Genomic DNA, 24,350 nt, shown 5'->3' with positions numbered 1-24,350 from the left:
CAGGGTTTGGACCCAAAGAGCAAACAGATAAAGAAATCAGAAAGTAAATAGATGCCAGTATTCATGCACCTGAGGGAACAAAGTTTCTGTATCCAAGAAACCACAAGAAGTATATGGGAAGATGGATCAACTGCAGCCGAAAGGACAATGTAGTCTCATGACATGGAGTATTGATGAACATGTAAAATCAGCAGGATCTCAGAAAGGAGTAATATATGGACTCCCAAGTAAAACTTCTTCAGACGAGGATTTCTAGATGTGAAGACTGATGAGAGAGTGGTTGATGAATCAACCAGAGGGGGGAGTGTAGAGGAGGAACCAAGTGCCTCTACCGGAAGTTCTGCACTCATTTTGTCTACATGTTGGCAGCCAGAAATTGTCACATGTGCAAAGCCAATAATGGTAACTATACCGCAAAGCATATCCATTGAGAAAACACTATATGATGTACCCCTGAAGAAATGAGTCTTCTGAAGGAAATTCCTGAAGAAGTGTGAAGATGAGTGAAAGAGAAGACTGGTGATGTCACATAAAGCAGAAATGATACACCCAGATGACATGCCAATGAAGAATGAGAATAGACCTTATAGAATCTGATGGTGAAGTAAGAATTGCGCAACATTTCATGAGCAAAATGAAGATTGCATGTGCTGAGAGCACTGAAGAAAATGCAAAGCTGTTTTATAATTGCACAGATGCAGTAATGCAAGTAGACTATCGGGGTCATTACGACCCTAGCAGTAGGGGTTCAACGGGGCCGGCCCTTTAAACCCCTACCGCCTCATTATCAGGTCCGCTCGCGGGACCCGGTAAGGATGCCTGGTAAAACCAGGTGTCCATAGCGGGTCCCGCGACTGGCCCAGCATGCTAACAATGGGCCTGTCATTAACGGGCCCGTTGTTAGCATGCTCCCCATTCCCATTGAGCCCTCTGGTGGTTTGAATGGGAATGGGGATGTACAGGGGTCGGCTTCCCAGAATGGGGAAATACCGGGCCCTCCAAGGTCGGAATGGCCCTGTAGTTTCCCATTCAGGAAACCCGTTACCCGGAATGTGGGTAGCCAAGTTGCAAATAGCGGCATGGCTACCTACAGGGTCGTAATGACCCCCTATGTAATCATAAGGCTGGCTATACATAGTAGATAGACTGCAGGCGGTGCCGCCAATATTTATTTAGTGTGTATAGAATGTGGAGGTTCAACAATGCATTTGAGCAATCTTGGACCCTGAGAAACTGAAGGTCTGAAATAGTGGCGTAGTAGAATAAACAGCTGACGGTGAAGGAAGTTTTGAGAAGGCTTATCTGGCCTAATGTCAAGGGTTGGAGCAGCAAAGAAACTAGTTATCTATTCAAGGCGATACAATGAACGTGAGAAGCAAGACGGGATCCTGTTCACATGCCCTTTTATTATCAGGCACAGTGATAATTGCAAGGCCTAGTTCCAAGAACTAATTGAATGGCAGACAGTAGAAGTGATGATGGATGTTGGGCTAATTGGTTGAGGAGGCATGGCCAAGCCAACCTTCCAGCTTGCGTGCTGCTAGCGAGTGGAATATTCCAGAAGGGACATGTACCAAAGAGCCCTATAGTTTGAAAAGACAATAAAACGTTGTGTATTAGTATGACACAGAAGATGACTTGCACTAGGGGTGGGAATATGGGCATAGCTGTCCACCTGACCTTAGAGACCCAATCACAGTCCAGTCCCCCATAGAAAGTATACTTAGATGTTTCCCTTAAGCCTATCATATACCCTAGTAGGTTTTCTTATTTTGCCACTTAGTATGACAACAGTAATGGCAAGTTTTTGCTAATAAATATGTGTTTGTTCATGAAAATCAGAGAGAGACTTATGACTGTGCAGCGTCCGTTGATGCCTGGTTGTGCTCCCTGTTTTAGACAATTGCAATTAAAACAGTCGTGTTTCGCCAATTTCCTGAGTCGTCTGATTATTGGTGCGTAAGATCTGCATCCCCACCCATCCCAGATAGCGCTTCCCTCATCTTAAAGGGCAAAAAGCAAACTCAGAGCTTGGGGTAAATGCAGCCAAACCCATGATTTGGCGGACCCGTGACTTAGCGGAGACTAGTAGTGTCTCTGCTTGCCATGGGTCTGAAATCTAATTTTTCTGAGATTAACTCCTGTGCTGGTGAGTCTGGTTGCAAATTCGATTTGGGGAAGATTTCAGTGTCTTTCCTGTTCCCCTGCAGTCTTTTCTCACTCCCAGTTCATTTTCTGCCATCCTGCTATTTGCCTGGTGTCCACTTGGGATTGGTATGTAGGGTGTTTAGTGTTTCATCTCTGACAAGAGCAATTCAAGTCCATTTGCTGCCTGTTCTTGATTCTGTATCTCCGACTCCCATCCGGGTTTTCTTGGCGACACCAAGGTTTATTCTGGGAGCTGTAGTTCTGTATGTGAAAAGCGAGCACACTGACCAGAAAAGTGGTTTGTAGGTATTGTGTGAAGGAGGGTAGTACCATAATCAACATCAAGGGCACGTGAGGATGTTTGTATAATGGCCCCTCTCCAGCTCCCTCATCCTATTTCTGGGTGGGGCCCCATTCTTCCAAGACCAGATTGTGACCATGACCATGTGACAATGGGTACCCCTTGTAAGTGTATTACACTGTTCCGTACTGTCCCATATCAAGACTCGACTGTCTCAAAAGTTGAGATATCACGGGGAGGCGCTTTGAATTTTGCATATCGGGTTCTATTGCGCTTTTCATACTGAGGTGTGCCTTTGAAAGTTTCCCATCTATTGTGCTCTATGACCTTCTCAGCACGGGATTCCTAACACAAGGCCTTGCATTATTTTACGCACTTTTCCGCGTCTGGGTATGCCCAATATTTCTGTATTCTGTGTTTATGGGGAGACTGGATTCCAGATACGAGTTTTGTGTCATGGAAAATTGTTGCTACCCCATTTCCATCCAACAGATGAAAGAGGCTTGTATTCCATGTTGGAAAGCGTGACAATCGGGGGGAAAGACAAGAAACGTTTGTTAAGAAAAAGAAGTTGGGCAGGGCCCCTTAAACATAATTTTTTCCGCACTGTACATGCTCCTCTTTTCCTTAAATATATACAAGACCTAAATATTTATTGCAAATGTGTGCAGTATTGCACGGCTGAGCACATGAATGCAACACAGAGTAAATCCACTTGCATCCTTCCATTTCTATAGTACTTGTTGAATTGCTCGGTATGCTAGATGCTGAATATCAATGCCCAAACTCAGAGAGAAATATGTTCAGAACAAAAATGAGGTTGCACACAGAGGCGTTGCTAGGGGGTGGGGACGCTGAAGGGGTCATATCCCAGGATTTTTTGGTTATAGCCCCGGATAGAAGCTCAGGGGCTCCAACCAAAGGGCTAGCTATCCCCGAGTCCTGACAATCCCGACATTAGCCAAGCCCCTGATTTTCTCCAGACCTGCAACACTCACTCCTGGTTGCACAATGATCCAATTTCTACTTCATTCTTGTTCAACTTTACACATCAAACAAATTCAATGTTTATATATCTTGGATTCAGCTAATATCCTCACATGTTAAAAACTGTTATCCCTGTTCATTCTGTATGGTTACCAGTTCTACTCAAAGTCTGTAATGTGCTAACACATGTAATTATATCTGTATCTTGAACAATAAAAATTATTTAAAGAAAAAAAAAGAAAAGAGAAAGAGCTTCAACAAGAAGGTCTGTTCATGAGCGCGAGAGGACTGTCAGATCAACCCCAATTCGGGCACTTAAAAATAGTCTTGGGTGCCCTTTTAGCAGCGTTTCATGTCAATTCTGATTCCAAAATTACAATCACTAATTTAAATGCTGAATTCCTAGTTTCCAGCCGCAATGCCATGATACTTACTGGAGCTGCACGTATGGGCACTCCTGGCCAGGGAACCCAAGGGCATGGTGCCATCAGCTCATCGTTTTAACACACAATTGGGCATCATTATGAGTATGGCGGTGTGGGTAAAGCATGGAAAATTGGTGCTATTTCCATTACTGCCACTTGACCGATGCCTTACTGCACCACTGTACGAGTTGTGTAGGTAAAATGTGGGATGCACATGAAGCAAAAGCTGCAGGTAAACCATCCATTTTACTGCCACAAACGGCACCTTTACCGTACAGAATTACCTCTCAGGGTAAATTCCCCCAAAATCCCTAGGGAGTTTTATGTACTCTAAAAATGGGGATTTACACTGTAGTGCCGCCACTCGCAATAGGTTCTGAGGTAATGCCTCAGAACCTATTGGCGGTACCGGTAAATGATTTTGGTGGTAAATCGGCAGACAGGTGGTCAGTTAGTGAGACAGTGTGACTCACCAGCATCTGAGGTTCTGCCTCTACACCTGGCAGTCTATCCTTCACATGTAAAATCAAAAAGGCCAGGAGGTTCAGCAGTGCATAGGTTTTAACAAAAGTACACATTGGCAGAACAATGTGCATTATGATTCTGGGGAAATAAGCGAAACGTGGCATGGTGTACAGAAAGGCCAACACACTGTCATACAGTTATTATCGCGTGCATTCAGTCTTTTGATGTCCAGGCTGCGCGTGCAGCTTTAGAGAAGGTGTGCACAATTCTTCATCCCTGACCTAAGTGATGCTGCACCTGAGAATGATTGCAAAGTAGGTCAGGCAGTGCCCACATCGAATGTAGAAAACTTTATCCCTGTGCACTTTATTTGATAATAAATTAATAATAGTTATGTTTCCACATAGGAAACATGTTAAATAGTATTCACAAATAAATAATAGATTTTTCCAGGTGTCAATGCTTCCATTGCTGCTGCTTTATGGGCCGTGTCCTACTTTAAAAAATAATGAAGCTCGCTGAAGACTGGTGTGCATTATGTCCCCAGTGCCGTGATTAGCATACTGGGACATTTTGTTGATGCATTTCAAACAGGCACTGAATTATATATTGCCCAAGTGTCTTTAGCATAGGAAAAAATATACTTTCAGATCATTGAAAGGGACAGGAATCGGTGAATGCGGACAGCCTTAACATGTGATTGGTGGGAGGGGGTTTTACGGCAACAGGCGATTGATTGTTGCTGTCATTCGCCCTTAAAGTCCAATCAATGCCCTTCCCGCGAGAGGAGGCTGTCATTACAGAACAACAGTTTGCTCAGACGCCGAGCTCGCGTGAATCCGAATTAATGAGGAGAAGGCCCCTCTTTATGAAACGGTCAATAAACACTGGTGAATACACATGAAGAACGGGCAAAACGTCCATTTCACACAACAGCCCACGCTTCTCGTAGCAGAAAGGGCAACAGGCGCATCACTACATGAAAGGCCGGGATGTGTTTCAATGAACGGATTTTCTGAGAAAGTGCAAATCCAGTGAGTAAGTGAATGCTAAGAAGGTAGACGCTACGCGTGTACATTAGCAAGGTTCCATGTCAAAACATTTGGCATCAACGTAAAAAAAGTGCCATATTAAATATAACATTTGGAATATTGAGCTGCTATTAGGGGGCCCGTTTTGAGATGATGGATTATCCGTTGAAAGGAAACATGTCCCCACTGCTTCGAGGGATTCTAGAACTTTCTTTTTCATTCTCTTCATGACCCAATATTAAGCATGGAAACATGGGCTGGGTTACCATAATTAACACTGATCGTTCAGTGAATCTTCAGTGAATGTGTCCATGGGCACATAGCAGTACTGCGCAATCACTGCTGCTATATAAATACATGTGATGCCGCCATTACCACAGATTCCTACAGACTCCTCATTCTCTTTTCAAACACAATGATGGAATGGCAGAATCTGCGAGGCATTATGCCTCTACACCGGCATCAAAATGTTGGCGCCGGCAGAGATGCCGGTCGGTCGGTTTCTTTCATGCTGGTGTGAACCACACAGAGCATCGTTCGTGCTGTGGTCCCACTCCCTGAAAGGAATCAACATGGAATGGGTGCAGAACAACCCACAGGGAGTTTGTCTCCACAGTTGCTCCTGTATCATGCCACTTCATGACCCCAACAATGTGTGGCCCGACATACATTGAGAATAATGGACACCTATAGATCTCTCGTCCATTTGAATGAAAATGGATGTAAGGTATCTCAGATATATTTTTACTAGCGATGCAGCATTCATTCGGTAATACAGCTGGGCATCATTTTTTCACATCTTCCTGGCATATTTCAATAACTATAAATTATTAGAAATGTACAAAGTAATTTGTAATCAGTAAATGAACAGTTTTCCTTTTTTTTTAATGGAACATGGATTTATGAATATGCAATGTTTGTAATTCGAGCCTGTTAAAATGGGTTTACACTTATGAAATAGATCCATGTATGGATTGAATAGCAAAGATATGTGGGATCCGGTACCCCCTCCTGTATGTTGCAAGTCATAAAGGAGATCCATGGCCCAATAGTGCAACACTGCTGAAGGCCCCATTCCTTTGTCAGGTCCATGAACTCCGCGCCCACACAATAAACATACTACAGTAATCAGTTGTTTTAATCAATTCATGACTCTAAGGCGTAAGGGAAAGCTATTTGACAGAAAGGAATTAGAAAAGCGTTTCACAGATTTAATTAAGTGCTGCAGTGACAGCTGGAATGCTGCTCTGTGATGTAATTTTCGTGTTACATGTCAGTATCCTATAATAAAAAAAAATAATTTACATTTACAGGTTTTCCGCCGTCGATGTTGTAGGCTGCCATGTACTATAGTGGTATTCAATCAAACATGTATTACTAGCATGCTTAGAAGAGCAGGAAACGCAGCATGACGGCGTATATAAAAAGGCGACATTTGCGTTATTTCTACTTTGAACAAACCACATTTATAGTTTGACAACAATACGTTTTACTCTATATTTTTAAGTAACTACTTCTTTTTTAAAACCCTTTTATTGTTCCACTTACGTTTCTGGCCTGTCATTAGCTGGGCATGGCATTAGCTTTCAAATGGTGGCTGCAAAGATGGGGCACATATTCCCTGGTTCCATTAAAGGATGGCATGCTTTTTTGAAGACATGTTTAGCGCACACAAGCAACCCGGGAGGATAGCACAGCGGCAGCGTGCGCGTCTTCGAAGCAAGACGACACGAAGCAACAACAGGTTCGATCCCCGGGTCCGCGCTTAGAAACCTCTGAGTGTTTAAGCGTATAAATACGTAACTAAGACACAAATTACGCAACTAAGAAAAAGAAACAATTCCTGTAACAGCAGGCTGTGTGAGCGCTTTATAAATGTAAAATAAATAAATAACCATCTACTGCAATAGAAAATGAATATGTGCCGGTTCCATTGAACCCACAACCCTGAGAAACATGCAATTCACCACAAACTGTGTAAACCCCATGATGCATGGCAAAGAGCATAGTGGGATGTTTTTATCCATGCATCCGAGCCTTACCTCAAAACTGTACAGTACTGACATGGAAAACATCATGATGGCCAGAGCTTCCCAGAAAATGCCCAGGGAAATGCATGAAGAATAGGCTGCCACTCATTTTTGCCGATGCTATGGGCACAGAAGGGCACTGCCTAAAACCACCATTGGACTACCCACACAGTAGTCTGAAACCATTGGGAATGGCAATGCTGATTGCCAAAAGCACCCTAGAATTTTGGGGAATTTATTTTCTTAAATCCCAAAAATGGTTGCATTACCAGTACTCACCACTATCAGAAAGCCGGCGTTTTTAAAACCACCAGACTTTGTGTAAAACTGAATAAATGAACCCAAAGCAGGCCAAAGAAAGACTTACTGAGAGGTGGATACAATGTAAAGTTATATTCTGAAGTGACTTGAAGGTTTATAACAAGACTGGCTGAGCTGTGGATTTCAGCAGTTTAAGTAAATTTGGACTGAAAGACACTAAAAATCTAAATGTTTAAAAGAAATGAGTGACCTACTTTTGAGTGTCACATAGGTTGCAATTGTTTAAATGTCATAGTTTTAAACTTAGAATCAGCATTTTAGCTGTATATGTAAAAAATGGTTAGTTTATTTGGATGCAGAAAACTGGGTAACTAAAAGTGACATTAGCTGGGGCCTGGTTTAAGGAACTGAATTCTGCCCACCAGCTACCCCCGACAGGAGTTGAGACTAGCACAACAGCTGTGTTCCCAGGCCTAGCTGCCCTTTTGCTGCTCCCACCAAAAGGGATATGACACTTCTCTGATTGAATTACCTGGGCTCGGCAGGAAATTGAACAAAGCCCTGTCCTGACTCAGGCAAATGTTTTATTACGGGGGCCGTAAAAGTAGCTTCCTCCTGGAAGTAAAGGGGAGGAGCACTGCCTGTGAGAGCAAGCTGGCTTGGCAGACTGGAAAAACCAGAAATTCAACCTTGTGCTGGGGGGAAACCACACCCCTTTGGGGCCAGAACATAACTCTAAAAAGATGGATCATTCATAGAGCGGACTTGTGAAAATTATTTAAATGATACCATAATTCTTGTGATTTTTCTGCCCCCATTTTGAGAGGTTTTTAGAACCGGTGGCATGATCTCGGGGCAAGCTAACAGGTAAGAGGGTATTACTTAAAATGTATGCATGTTAAAAATCTGACACTTCATCAATTAATGTCCATACTCCTTGCGCACATGTGTGTAACTTTGGGGTAATGTCCGATATTGCGAAACCAGTTAAAAAGTGCAAATGTCGCCATTTCTGAATGCAAGCTCCCAGGAAGAGCAGAGTTTGAACAGGGGCTACCATCAGTAAATGCATGATGGGTGCATGTAATTTCAAACCACTGTGTAGCTATGAAATATGTCTTTTGGGTCAAAATATAGATTGTGTGTAATTTGACAGGGGTGGGTTCTCTGTATCATAAACAGACCTCATCATGATGACACTTCATTTCATTCCCCCAATCAAGGGGAAGAGGATGAAGTGGCCAATGACAAGTGGAGAGGGGTAGAGCCTAGTGATGCTGCACACACACCCATTTTCAAAACACATAAAAGCAGACAGTCAGGACAGATAGGGACCTTCAAATCCATTTGCTGCGGGACGCTCTGCCGGGAAAATCCATACTTTACCTCCATCAACCTTCAGAGAGCCAACATAGAGACTTCAATCTATCCACATCCAGAGATCCAGACTTCAAATCTATCAATATCCAGAACCAGAGGCAGAGCAGAGCTGACCCAGACCACTGTTAGCGGAACCAGAGAGCTGACCCAGATCACTGTGAAGTGCCGAGACCAGACCAGAGTCCAGTCTAAAACCTGACCAGATCCGTGGCGAGGCCCATTTATTTCAAAAATATATTGTGAGTACCTAGCAGAACTGTGTAGAACCAATCTCTTAGTTAAAATAATATAATTCAATCTATTTTAATCTAAGTAGAACTGCCTCCTAACTGTCACCTGTCATTTTCTAGTTGCTAGCTGTCACTTGTCTTTTTGAACTTTAAAATTTCAAATCTGAAAAACGACCTTTACCATATCGCTCATATCTCTGTGACCGTTTGTCCTAGAGACTTGCAGTAACTTTCCTCTGAAAGCTTAGAATCTTGGCTTCCCTATAGTTTTGCCGCAATCGCGAAAAACGCACTCGCGAATTTGCCGTAATTTGCAAATTTCTCCACGTGTGAAAACAGAAGATTCTTTGCTTTCCTTGCTAAAAATTCGTTTGCCTCTTAAGAACCATCCCTGAATCATTGCTAGAGTAAGCCTAGACTAATATTAACTTGACACCACTCACCCGGAACCTCTAGAGGGAATTAAAAGCATTTTAGCATATTTTTCACTTCATTGCCAGCACATATAAAAGCATTTTGGGGCCTGTGTTTAAAACTCCGATCTGTAGTCTAAGCTTGCTGGGGTGAACTGAATTACATTTGATTGCATTTCTGAGAACTGTGTGCTTTCCTTCCATTTCCTTGCATTGCATAAAAGGGGGGAGTGGATTGCCAGAGAAAAGTGATTACATTGTTTTGTTGAAATCATATTGAGTATTTTCTGTATTGCATTTTTCATTCAACAATACATCCATCTGAACTTATATAAAGTATTCTCTACCACCTTATTCTTCTGTTCCTATTTACAAGTGTGCTAGTGCCAGACTATCCATTATTGATTACTGCTCAGATTAAGTGTGATATTCAATTATTAATTTATAATAAAGTGTGATATATATATATATATATATTGTTTAAATTCTCAAATAAACCTTTAAACTTGCAAAACAGAACTACTTCTTGGCTCAGTGGGGTCAAGGGGATTCCAAGAGAGGGGTGTTATATAGGGGTAGTCATCCAGAACGCATGAACTGGACATAAAGATGTATCAATAAGGGTTTCCATTCAGTATCCCAGACTAGGCATTGATTTAGCTGTAGTGTTGAATTGAATCCTCTTACAGCATACCATGTCACCTGCATGCAGATGAGGTGGCACAATCGTGCCCAGTGTGGCAGAAAAATGAGGGGGGAGGGGGGATGAATGCAATGCCGTGGGAAAATGCAGAATCTCGAAAACCAGTGACATCACAGTACCCTAGCTACACTACCTGCTCCCTTAAGTCACATACATCCATTCCTCTAAGTGCAGGCACACAGAAACCACCATCTGGTCAGTCGCTGTTGAAGGAGCCACACAAAGCAATCCATGTCCAAAACAGTCAGAGTAAACGTCAAAGACAGTCTCAAAGTTTATATCAATCTTATTTAAAGTCTTATAAAATATTATGCCACCTTATATAAAAATAATATAAACTCGTGACATCAGCTATATATTTGGAAGGCCAAACCCACCTGTTATAATATTAAATCGATATAAAAAACTGTTATAAAATCATGACTTCACCCAATCTGCCTCGTTTTATATTACATTGCTATTAAATCTATGTAAAATGATGGTTTCGACACTATATTACAAGACCAAACCCACTCCTGCGTCATCAGTTCGTCACCACAGCCTAACACTCGCAGTTTACTTCTTCACAACTCACTTCCGCCTCAACCAGACAACAGCGCACACATGCTCTCCAAGTCAAATTTTATAGACACTTTACATTAAAATCATTTTAATATACAGTTAAGATTCACTTTATAACAAGTCATCTCAACATCCTGTCAAAGTACAAAAAGATTTTATATAAAAAATATACATTTGATATATAATGGATACCTTTTTCATATTAAATTTATATCAAACCCATATCAAAAGGGCCGGATTAATACCGGAAACAGGGGGCGTTCCCACCTGTTAACATTGTATCACTTTAAAAACGGGGACCCATGTACTACTTCAGTCACACAAGAGGGGCAGGGGGATTGCAAGGGTGCTGGATTGAGATCCATATTGAGTGGTAAAATGTTTAAAGGGCTGCCCAAAAAATGCAAGCTTTGCACACTGCTTCCCTTTGCACACCTACCTTCTCAGAAAAGGGGATGTGACGAGTGCAAACAGTATTATCTTGTATGTATTTAAACACTTTCTTTAAATCAATGGGACCATTGCCTGTTCCTATGCAGTCCTCTAGTTCTTCATTGCCACTGCCAACACATGTTGGTTGTGTTTCATTAGAAAGAGAAGTGGTTATTTTGAGAAGCATAGGTATCTCAATAATTGAGACCATATGTGCTGCTGATAAATCTGCTCCAGCTGTACTGCTGACATGGCAATACAAATGATCAACCCTGCAGTGAAGTGACAGTGCTGTCACGCTAACATAGGGCAGCCTTACTTAGAAAAAGGAGCATAGTCCTACTCAATGTAGGGCTGCTATTGCCCACATGAATGTGTAGCAGCAGGGGCAGATTAGAGGTGCTGGCAAGTTCTCCAAATGGTTCATTTAAAAAAATTATATCACTTCGTTGTAATTCACGTTGTTGGTATTATTTCAAAATATTACTTTGACTTTTTTGGGGGGTTCCCCCCAGGCATCTTCCCCCTTCCCTACCACCTGCACCCCAAATCCCTCCTCACCCCCTTTAATCCTTACCCTAAGAATATATTAAAATAAAATCCAAGTTGTGCCTACAAAGTAAATTACAACAAAGTAATTTACTTCGTGGAAACAATGGGATATCCTCCAAACAGCAACCAGTTTGCATTACACCTGTAGAGGAGGCTAAAGGAGATGTTATGCTGCATGACCAATTGATCTCGCCCTCTCTCCTGAGAATACCAAACATTTCCTATTTTCTCTCTCACATAAACCCAATCCTCTTAAGCTATGCAACACAGATCTTAATATTCAACTACAAAGCCTTTCCACTCACAAAAAAAAAGCTAACTGCCTGTGCGTCTGTTTCAAGATATGATGCTTGTACAACTTCAGAGCTAAACAATTTCACAAACGTAAACTTCCAAACCGGAAAATGATGCTGGAGCTAAGCAGCTTTCTCTAAAGACAACAAGAACAAACAAGGAGAATGAAACAAAAAAGGGAAACGTCACACTCAATTTTACAAAGCACTGAAACCGTCTTGTACAGCAGGTTCAATACAAATGAGTACTGTTACTGCCTGCGTTGTTACAGAATAATATTGAAGAAAATCATGCTGAAAGTAGTGTCGTGGTTGTTAAAGGCCAGAAAATGGCAAGAAAATCAAGAATGCTAAATTCATCTTCCAAGTCCAACATAGGATGTGTCAGCCTTGTACACGAGCCTGTATCCTAAAAATGTAAGAGGTCTAAGGGGTGTTGTTTAATTATTTCCTTCACTGTGAGGAGGTTTACAAATTACACAGTCTCTGGTGGTTGCCAGTGGTTCCGGCCTAGGAAGCTAACCTCTGTCTCTATTTGCGGTTACACATTAATGATTAAAGGGAGGGCTGAGGACCTTTAACGTCCCGTGCTGTCAAAAGTTATCAGCCTCCATAAAGTATTGCATTACGGCAGCCCTTCGAGGACCCCTCCTTCCAGTTCCCCTGCATTTCTCCTGCTCAGTTGCTGCAGCACCAGAGGACTAGCCATTGGCAGTGGACCTTCCAGCTATTTTATTTTAACTTTGTTCATATTTTGAAGATCCTCAAGTGTGGCAATAACCTGCTGTAGTAGGTCTCTTCAGCCCGATGCCCACCTTCAGACTAATTCTTCAGGTCCTCTTTCCAGTTCTGTTTTAATTATTGCCAAGACTGGGGCCTCATCATCTTTCATAAATGTTCCATAAAACGTCAAGGTCTTCCAGTTAACCATTGCTATTCGTGAGGTGAGACCCAATACCCTTCTGATGACTTGAATGGGTGTTGATTTTGGGAGACCCTGCACGTTTTTCTAGAACATGCCCTATTGGGGAACCGTACCAGGGTGTCTGCACCATATGTCATGACTGCCACTACCTTTCTTTTTTCTCAGCTTCAACACCAGAGCTTGGTTCGTTGGCATCTTGATTGTAGATCTTAGTACTAGGATGTTCTGTGTTTCCACTGGGCTTTTACTAATAATCATCCCTAGATATTTAAACAATTCTACCTTTTCCAGCGGTAGGCCACCAGGTTGCCATTTAAAGGATTGAATTATCTTGCTCCTTTCACCATACAAACATAAGAATTTTGTTTTGCTAGAGTTTATTAGTAAGCCATTCTCAACAGTTTATTCCTCTAATCTCCCGAGCTGTCTTTGTAGTCCGATTTCTGTGTGGTCCAATAACACCAGGCCATCTGCATAAAACTTCACCCACTTTCAGTGGAAAGGTTTTACAATTTTCCATATAAGGGCACAAGTCAGAGAGGTAGAGGTTGAAAAGGGCAGGAGCCAAGGAACAGCCCCGTTTCACTCCCCTTGCTGTCTCAATCTCTTCCGTAAGCTGTCCTTCCAAGTTTACACATACTCTCATAGAAGTGTCGGTACATAGGGTCTTAATTTGAGCCACTAGGTCTTCCAGGCAATTCCAGTCCAGCATCTTGTTCCATAGCCACTGTCTATTTATGGTATTAGAGGCTTTGGCCAGATCGACAAAGGCTAGGAACATTTAGTTGTTTTTCCTTCCAGTTTTCTTCTTCACTATTGACAACAAGAAGACTGGTGCGGTGGTACTCAGTCCCTTGACAAATCCACACTGGGATATGTCATACATTTTTGTTCTGTGTGTCCACTTACATAACCTCCTCAGAAGCAGCGATGCGTAGATCTTCACCATAACATCCAGGAGGGCATTAGGGCGATAGTTGTTTGGGTCGTCCCTACGGCCTCTCTTGAAGATTGGGATCACATTCACTAACTTCCATGAGGAAGGGACTTTTTGGGCCACTCTCACGTTTTCTGTTATGTGGCATATCAATGCAGCCCATTGCTCTGGATGTTCCTTCACCATATAATTGATACACCACCTGGTCCTGGGGCACGTGAGGAGCTTGCTCGATTTATAAGGTTCACTACATCATTGTGTGCATATGTCAGACACCAGTTGAGAGCTAGTCGAAGGGGGATCCTCTGAGGATGGCAGTAAGTATAAGGTCTTAAAGTGGCTTCTCCGTGCAGCCTCTGATACGCCATTTATCTGGGATGCCTTGGGTGATCTTCCTGCCTCTTGTTGCACTAGTGTATTCTTGTACCTCTTCAACCAGTTCTTCTATTGGGTACATAGTTTCTTGACGGTCGTTTCCTTAATTGCAGAAATGACGCGTTTTGCTTTGTTGATCGCGAGTCTCAATTCGTGTCTCTCTGTAGTCAGATGTTGATCAAATACGTGCTGCTGGCTTGCCTTTCTCCTACCTCTTCTGTTATTTTTTTATCATAAACGAGACAAGGATTGGAGTGTAAACCACTGACCCTGTTGATCCTCTCGCCCCTCTTTCTGACACATTTTCTATGTATTTGGCACTCATAACCTCCAGATCTTTTTTTGTCATTTTTAGCCGGCAGCCATTATTTATGCATTCAAAAGGTATTGTCAATTTTTCAGTTGGGGTCATCACCTCGTCTTGCCATATCATTTTCAAGATGTTATGGAAACTCGCTTTTACTGGTAAAATCTCAAAAGATATATTGTCGATTATGTCTCTCACAACGAATATATAATCTATCACCAGGTTTGCTTCCATCTTTCCCATGTTAATTGGCTGAGTTTATTTACCTGAAAGTAACCATTTAGTACAGGGAGGTCGCTGCTTTTCATTAACTCCATCCATACCAGAGCTCTCCGTTTTTGTGGATTTCGTCCTCGATTGCTCTCTCTCAATGACTCAGACTGGCTGTTCACACATAGCGAGTTTAGATCTCCACATACTATAAGTGAAGCGTCCTCTAAACTGTATGTCTCATCAATTGCAGCAGAGATATTCTCCAACATGACGTTATTCTTTATTGCAGTTGCATTCCAATATAAGTTAATTACGGAGAGGTATTTCCTACTTCCCTTTGCCATTTTCGACCCTGTACCTCTCTTTCTGATGAATGTGTGTTGGATACAAGGGCTGAGGTTTTTTGATCCTACTGCTTCAAAAAACACTTCAATTTTTAATTAGGGTCAACATACCAGCGGAAGGATGACCTCTTTCTCCTCTCACTGCCGGATTCAGGAAAGTAGCATATCCATCCAATGTGGGCATCATGGTCAGACATGTTTCCTTTAGTCGTATAAGGTCCTGTGAATTCCAGTTTAACTCTGCTTCCTTTAGTCGATGTGAGTGCCCTGTGGTGTTCCAGGAAGACAGTGAGAAGGTTAATCTTCAGGTGTTTTTTTTGTCTAGTTAATGGTTCGAGCCTTTCCCTAGTGCTGTAGGCAGCCAAGACCAGAGGTCTTCTTTGTGTCCTTCCGGACGACCTAGGTTTTGTGCTCCAGGTTTCGCTTGGGGTGATTTCCGTCCTTTATAACGTATTGTGAGTGTCAGGTTCGTCATGGGCTTCCCCATTGCTTCTCCCCCTTAATAGTGGCCTGCCAGACCCACCTTTTCTGTGGGTCTGTTGGATTTCCTATTCTCTGTGCCTCCCGTAAGGACCCACCCTGAGGGGGTGGTGTTAGTTCCTGTTTTTTTGGACTCACTATTAGGGATTTATCGGCCTGGAGAGCTCACAGATCCTATGATGTTAGGTCGGCCAGCACTGTTAAATCACTGTTAAATCACTGTTAAATCAAACCCCAATAGTTGAAAGCTTATAGCAGAGTCTAATATTAAGAGTTTAAAAACAATTGAGTGCAGATGAATATAGACTAGGTCCATACGGTCTTCCAGTACAAATTCTATGATTAAAATGTCTTCAGAGTTTATTTGTCGTATGTTTGGAATACACTGCAATAGGGTTTAGATGTTATGTCTGTTCAGGATGAAATCCTCTTCCCTATCCACCACTCTTTCTAATCTCAGACACCGCCCAGCGTCTCTCAGGTTGTTTTGCGGTTGGTCTGAATTTTTATTTCTCCTGTTGTTTCCTGGGATATATCCCTGGTTAGATTTGTTTATGGTGGTACTTATGATACCTTTTGTTTTATCTAGGTGGGGGGGGGGGACTCCCGGAAGTCTCTTTCCTGAGTAATAATCTCACAAAGGGTTCCCTCTCGTTAGCCACGAAACTTTGTTCCTTTGGGGTTATTGTTTTTTCTGCCCTGTTACAGGCCATGTTCCTCAAGGTGTGCTCATATAGGTCATGCCATGGGTCTGTGTTATTTTCCAAAGCTATAATTTTCGTTACGGCTAACTCTCTTTTTTCAGCCAAGGTAAAAAACGGTTGTTCCCCTTCTTCAACCCCCCACCCCCGCAAAATGCTTTGGAAGACCATTTTATAGGGGGTGGGGTGTTAGATTGGAAAAACCCTGGTACTTCTTTGTCTTCAGGCAAAACAAAATATGATTCATAAAGAAATATATGAAAATCACAATTCCGTATGTCAATGGGGATGCATGTTTGCATGAACAAGCATTCGCAATGTGAAAATAAATGGAATGCAACAATATGGGGATAACAGAGTAAAGATACAGAGAGGGAGAAAGTGAGAGGAAAAATAGCATTAGTGTCAATAATGCTGAACCAGCGCGATCGTGGACAATCTTGCCAACAATGTGTGTGGACTATAAGAAAGCTGTAAAAATGTTTACTTGACTTCAGATTACGAGGTTTACAAATTAAGGAGGGAGTAAAATTGCCAGATAGGAGTAAGGCTGAAATCATAGATTGGAATGTTAAAATGAAGCCTAAACATGAGGTAGCGGTCTGATGGTAGGGCCGTAGTAAAAATCTGCACGTACCTCAATTACTTTGCAATTGCGGTGGCATCTAAAGTTAGACAAAAGTAAGCTTACTAGGATTATAGGAGCAATGCAAGAAAAATTAAATTATGAAAGAAACAAGTGGATATTGCTAATCAAAGTGTAATTACATACAAAGCACGCGATATACGCATAAACCTATGAATATGTAACAATAAAGCCCAAGATGGGTTGTATTCTTCTGACTCCATGCAGCAAAAACCTGCGTGTATATCTGCTGAAGCTTAACATATATAGTGAATTAATTGTGAAATCCATACGAGAGTGGTAGGTGGTAAATAAGCATGCTATTTGGAATGCTGAATTAGACATGCTGAGAGTCAATTACTAGAATCGCAAAATCACTTGCAGAGGGGCCTGCGATGGCCAACGTGCGGCAAAGTCCGCTAGATTAAAGAGACGAGCGGGGGGGTCATACAAATACGGCTTACCTGACGAGGACTTGAGGGGGACCGAAATAACAACAAGGTTTCAGCGCGCAGACGGCGCGAGTGAAGGGAGACGTAAATAAACAACCAAAGCTTCCCAATGCGAGCACTAGATCATGACCTGTGCTAAATGGATGTGGCACCATAGTATCCACCATCTTAAGTGAGGTGAAGACCTACTAACTTCAATGCACGGGAAATAGCAATTGTATGCAAAGGAAACGGCCCCAGGGCACATTAGCTCTGCAAAACCACTTGTTATGAAATAAATTGGTATGAAAGGTAATGAATGGAGGAAAGTAGTTCATGGGGCTGAGGAAAACAAATGATTGGAAAATAAATGTAATTTAATTTGTACAGATAACTGGAGAGCGATGTATGACCGAAATTAATAGAGTTATATCTGACTCTGCAGCTAACAAACGCATATACAGAAGGTTATGAATCACCACACACGAGTTTCACAGAGCATGACAACGAGCGCGCTGTTCAGATACATATAAAAGCAAATTTGCCAATACGAATTTAGTAGATATGTATGGGTATTAAGAGGGTATTAATAGAGTATTACACATGTACAAAATAAGGACATCGACCTTGTCTTGTAATAATGGCAAAGGATTGTAGCAGGTTATAAAAATACTGAAAATTCATGGTCCGAGTTGAGGCCTTTATAGATTGTGCGATATTTACAAATCAGTCTAGCCTCCAATTGTCTAAGCTTTAATGTCTGATTACCACCTCGTGGTGGTAGTGAGACTTTGGCCAGTCCTTACAATCTAATTGGTGTTGTGTTTGCCAGTGGCTGGCTAAAGGATATTTGGCATCCTGGCTACCAATGGTCGCCATATGTTCACAAATCCGTATTTTTAAAGGTTTAATTGTACTACCAATACATTTGAGCCCACAGATGCAAATAATGCAATAGACAAATTTGGTGTTGCAATTAATGAATGATTCAACATTATGCTCGCCCTGAGATCCGAAAGAAACCAATGTCGTTTCTAATGCATATTTACACATGCTACAACAACCACATTTGTGAAGCCTTTGACTCGAGCAGAATGAAGCCATGTGGTTGTGGGACTCGGCGTACTCATGAATGATGGACATAGCTTGTTTTTAAGGGACTTTCCTTTGCTGTAAGTAACAATAGGTTTAGGATCCAACCAATTCGAGATATCTGAATCTAAATGAAGAAGGTGCCAATGTTTTCTCATAACATTGTGTATTTTGTGACTATCTGAGTTAAATCTAGTGATCAGCGTGATTTTCTGTGAGGCTGGTGTTTTGAATCGAGGTTTGGGGGCTATCAAATCAGCTATTTTCAACTGACGTACTTCTTCTGCAGATTTATCAAGGCAAGTAGTTTCACACCCTCTTGCTAAAAATCTTGATTTGTTGAGATTACTTTCCAAAACAAAATCATGCATATGAGAACAATTTCTCCTGGCACGAATAAATTCCCCCTTTGGGATGTTGGTAATGACATGTTTGCTATGGCAACTTTGAGCATGCAAGGTTGCATTGACAGAAGTGCTTTTAAGAAAGTCAATCTGAGTTTGACTGCTAGTGGAAATAAATTCAATACCCCAATCATTAGTGTTCAAATATTTAACAAATTGGTGAAGCATATTATGTGAACCCATCCAAATCAGAATAACATTGTCAATATAACGTTTCCAGAGATGGATATATGTTGGAAAACAAGGTTGGTAAAGACAAACGTATATAAGGCCGGTCGGGAGAAGGGTGGTGGGAAGTAATTGACAGAGGCTCTGAGGGTGTCCCGGGAGAGGCAACAGAGGTTGGCAGAAGGGCACAGAGTGAAATTCATGTACCTATTCATGTTGCACATGAGTCTCATAGCAACAGGAGGTGCAAGATGGATTTGTTGCAAAAAGCCCATATAAAACCTTTCAAATCATCCACAGTTCTGGTCCAAAGTTTTTTTTAAATTCAGAATGTGCCAATAGTTGATCGAAATGTGTTCTTGTTGAATAAATATCAAGGTCTTGTGTACTTTTGTCTTTAACTGTCATATTTTAAACAATGATCCTGGTGCTTTAAACATTATTCGTTACAGGCACCACACATTAAGAAAAACATTGACTATGCACGGCCCATTGAGCAGAAGAAAAGCTGCGTGCTCTACGTATTCATGGAAATATCCATGCAGAACCACCTAATGCACAGGCCGCGAAAGGAACACCCACACGCAACGCCATGCCAGCCATGGAGAGGGACCTTTGCGCACACCTTTGACGCAACATTAATACACCCCGACAAGACTGCATGTGACCCCCTTCACAACCAAAGCCAGCACCCTGGCGGGGGTGCGTGGGGTCCCCAGAAACACACGCAGCGGCCCATCGACATGCAGAGCACTTACTGTAAAAGTCGACATTTGCCAGTAAATATGCATGCAAACCCTTGCAAAACACTCCTGCATCTGGATACACTTTTTACGCACACCCCTAAGTCCAATCGGAACCCTGATTGCGTGCACACACCCGAAACTCTGACTTGCGATCTTACTTTCGCACTGCGAATCCTATGCGCAAGTGCCTGTATGCCTGCCTTTCGGTGGCAGAGAGCATGAGGTCATAGCGTGGCCTTTTCCCTGCCGGGAGGTTGCGCAGTTGGCTCCATGAATACGCGTCGTTCCGCACAAATGTGTGCATGTGATGGACTGCCTGCGGGCCATCCCTCGTAACGCCCACATTTTTGCAAGTTCTTCCTCATTTTCTCAGTTCCGCCCACATCCCAGCCCTGTGCCCAAGTCTCACACAAGGCACTCAGCTGCTCGCAGAGACGTGCTGAGCTGACGCAAAATCCACGCAAGTCCAAGAAAAGTCCTGCACAGTCAATTCCATGAATCGACTAACAGGCAGTTGCACGCAGAATGGCACGCAAATCCCTGATTTTACACGCAAATATTTCCAAGAAACGGGTCCATATGGAGTTCAAGCTTATGGGTGCGCAGTTATACCATGGAAATCTCTGTGCCCCTCGCTGGATTCCAAGGGGGGCTCTTTCAGTTGGCGTTACCACTTAAAAAATCATCTTAATTTACCTCCCTTCAAAAATACTGCGGCTACACCTTCTTTATACTTGTAAGTAGTACAGATAAAGAAAATGTGGTCCCTGAGGGTAACCTGCAACGTTAAACATTGCCTGTAGTTGTCACGGGTAAAGAAAGTCTGATTAAAAAAAGGATTTACCTTTTATGTGTTGAGTGCATGCAGCACATATGCGTTGTGGTGCCGCAGACATATAGACATGTGAGAGAAAGGAATTCCACAGCAATGGCAGGTGGCAGGGACCCGTGCCTCTGTTTGCAGACACAATTGGGATGCTTCTGCACACCTTCAATGGGGATTTGGCAACTGCCCACATTGTGAATCTCATTCCATTTTGTGAATGGTGCTTCATTACTACCAAGGAAAGGGGGGTTCACCTTAACATTGGGCAGCTATGCTGACATGCAGAGAATCACTTTATCATCCACCATGCTTGGGGGCAGCCGTGTGTCTTTTGATCTTGAATTGATAAAACAACGAACCGTGAATTTGTCGCCTCCTGTAAAGTACTGTACTAATACTAATAGGTTAAGGAAACCTCATGCTGACAGCGCCCCCTGCTTCTCTTTCTGGCTGAGCTTGTATGGACCGAAGTCTGTCATTCTACGTTTCCGTTGTCTGTTTTTTTTTTTTTTTAAGTGAAACCCTTTGTACTAGAACCAGGAGACCTACAGTGTTCCAACTGCATATATTTTACTGCCAGTCAGCCTTATTGTGTCACAGATTTCGCCTAGCTTCTGTATAGCGTTTCTTTCAGTTCATCAGATTATCTTTGCACTCAATGAAGAAGAGTGGCCCTAGTCAGGCTTCTTCGGGGGACCATTGTGCGGAGGGAGCCTGCTCTTCGCAAACGTGTTGACATCTTATCTTGATTTTCTTTTTCTCCAGGTTCCCCCTATTCTCAATGTCACTGACAGGTTAAGAGTAATCAGATAGAGGCCCCCTCACCTGTGAATAATAGACAAGCCATGAATGATTTCCATTCACCTTCCCCGGTTATGAGGCAAGAGCGAATAAGGTCATGGGTATTTGCACAGGATTAATGAGCAGTTCAATCTTATATTAAGTGCTTGACATGGACAGTGGGAGAACAAAGATCTAATTTAAAACTTGAATTGCTTAATTGCCTAAAGGAATTAAGTGATACATTGCTTGCTATAATTGAAAGGCATACTGTAAGCTTGGCTTCTGCAGCCAATTACATTTAAATTATCTAATCTTTAATGTTAATATTGCTGTGTGATCCTATTAAAATGTACAATGTGCAGTTTCTAGAATGTTGCTCTTTAAAAATCAATAATTTAGATTATCTTGTCCCTTTCTGATTCAATTATGTGATAACAGGAAACGACTGCAGAGTTAACTCTAATATCAACCTTGATTGCAAGGGTCAAGAAAGCACCTATTGACGGGAACACAAGTGAGCATTTTTTTGTTTTTACATTTAAAATGACCACCCTCTGTTGCAAAAATAGTTGTTACCTACTATGTAAGACAAGAAATAGTGCTCTCCATTACCAAAACGCTACAAGTCAATTTGGGAAAATAAACATTTTCATGTTCTACTTGTTTCCAAAAAGGCAATTCAATTCATTTATAGTAGTAACACATGGAAAAAGTAAAATGTTGAGTGGGTGATGATAATCTTTAAAAAATAGTTAACTTAAAAAAAAAATGTAACACTTGGCTGCATGCATGAAGAAAATTGTCATACCGGGCGGAAAGCAACATTATTAAAATGTGCTCATGTACGGTATGCTGGCCTCACAACGGCGCAAACGTGAACAATATGGGACACATGTATATTCTCTCTCTAAACCGTGTGATTGATAACAATGTCTTTCAATATTATGCCTATATTTTAGAACCAAGCTGTGTTGACCGGTGCAAGGTGTAGTTTGCGTTTTTCAAACAAAACAAAGAAAATGTCATTATAAATGCTGATACCTTTTCTAGAGCAATATAGGCAGCTTACATGACCAGCATTGTCCCGGAAATGGGTTATGGCCCATACCACCCATGAGAGGCCCCCATGGTGGCCGTTAATGGTATAAGCACCAAGCATGATGTTCAGGGTGCTATAATCTACGGTCTTGTCAAGCAACTGCTCCCTTTGAAGAAAAGGAGCACATGGCATTTGCCTTTTCATCAAAGGGAACTGTTACCCAAACAAAGATGGCCATCTTGGAAATGCAAAGGGGTGCTAGGCGAGAGCCCCTTCATGCTTCATATGGTGGTCTCTGAAAAGAGGACCGTCATGATTGATTATGGCAGGTGGGGCTGCAGGAGATGAACTATGGGGCCTGGGAGGGAGGTGGATAAGATGCAGCAGACAGAGGTGTTCTGCAGTGGCGGAAGGCATCCTGATTTGCCGACCGTAGGACAGACCTTGGCAGACTTTTCCCCCAGAATGCAAGCCTACATCAGTGGATTCTCTCCATGTTTGAGGTATCTGATTGGCTGGCATCCCAATAATAATAATTAATTAACAATAATTTGGCACTTATATAGCACTACGAACCCTCAGGTATCTGAGGGCTGCTTATTATTACCCAAGGTGTGTGGTGCTCATTTATCGACCTCGGAAGGATGAAAGGCTGAGTTGGCTCTGCACGGATGTCAAAGCGAGCGCTCTACACGCTGTGCCACTTGACCGGCTCACCACATTTGACCAATGGCAGTTGCTAACATGTTCTGTTGTGTGTTAACACTTCTGAGATTGTTTCCATTAAGGGATTCTGGTTAGTAGCCCAATAGCTTGAGGGCAGGGAGTAGTTTTGGTTCTTGATGGCTCATAACATACACTAAAGAGGACAGTAGAACTGGTGATTTAAAGCATAGTGTTCCACGTCAGAGCAGATTGCACAATCAACACAATTTGCAAAGTATATGAAAAGCTGTCTTCTGTGTGTTGCCGTTATATGAACTTCTTTGTATTTGATGTTTATGACTTATTTTATACACTATGAGACAAAAAGGGCCCGATTCATAGAATTAAATTGCTCTGAAAAGTGGGGCTCGCGTGCACAACACGTGCCATTGCCCATTTGCTGATTCATGGAACACAATGCACAGGGCTTACCTGAGAATTGCGCTGAATCCCTGCAGGTCCAATATGTCACTGCGACACCATGAACGCCTTGCGCGAGACTCCAAGCGAAGGCGCATACCATCTTGCACAGTCACCTAAACAGTGGGCGGAACACATGCAATGGGGAACAACAAGCGTAAATGTGGGCGTTACATTGGAAGTACCACAGTAAAATACTTGCAACGCCCACACACGTGCTAACAACATGTATTCACGGAATTGAACAGGGCTGAGGAAAACAAGACGCAAATCCGGAAACACGTCCGCCACGGGAAAGCAGGCGTAAGCGTCACCACGCACTAAAATGCATGAAAAGGGTGCGCGAAAAACCAACGCACGTATCCAGCTATGATGAATGTACCATTTGTCACAGCAGTGATCGTGGGACACTGCAGGAGGAGGAGGATAGCCAGGGCATGCATTTATTTTTACCCAGGACCAGCCTTGTTGGAATGCCTGATGACCGGGTCTATGGCAGTTATAGGTTTCCACCTCATATCATATTAGACCTGGTCTCGGAGTGGGAAGATGACCTCACATAACCCACCCTGTACTCCCAAGCACTGAGCCCCTTGGAAAATGCACTCAATGTACTG

This window comes from Ambystoma mexicanum, chromosome 4p (assembly GCF_040938575.1).
Source record: "Ambystoma mexicanum isolate Mex_15411 chromosome 4p, UKY_AmexF1_1, whole genome shotgun sequence".
NCBI lineage: Eukaryota > Metazoa > Chordata > Amphibia > Caudata > Ambystomatidae > Ambystoma > Ambystoma mexicanum.
The sequence above is the reverse complement of the archived record's forward strand: the minus strand, read 5'-3'. Positions refer to the sequence as shown.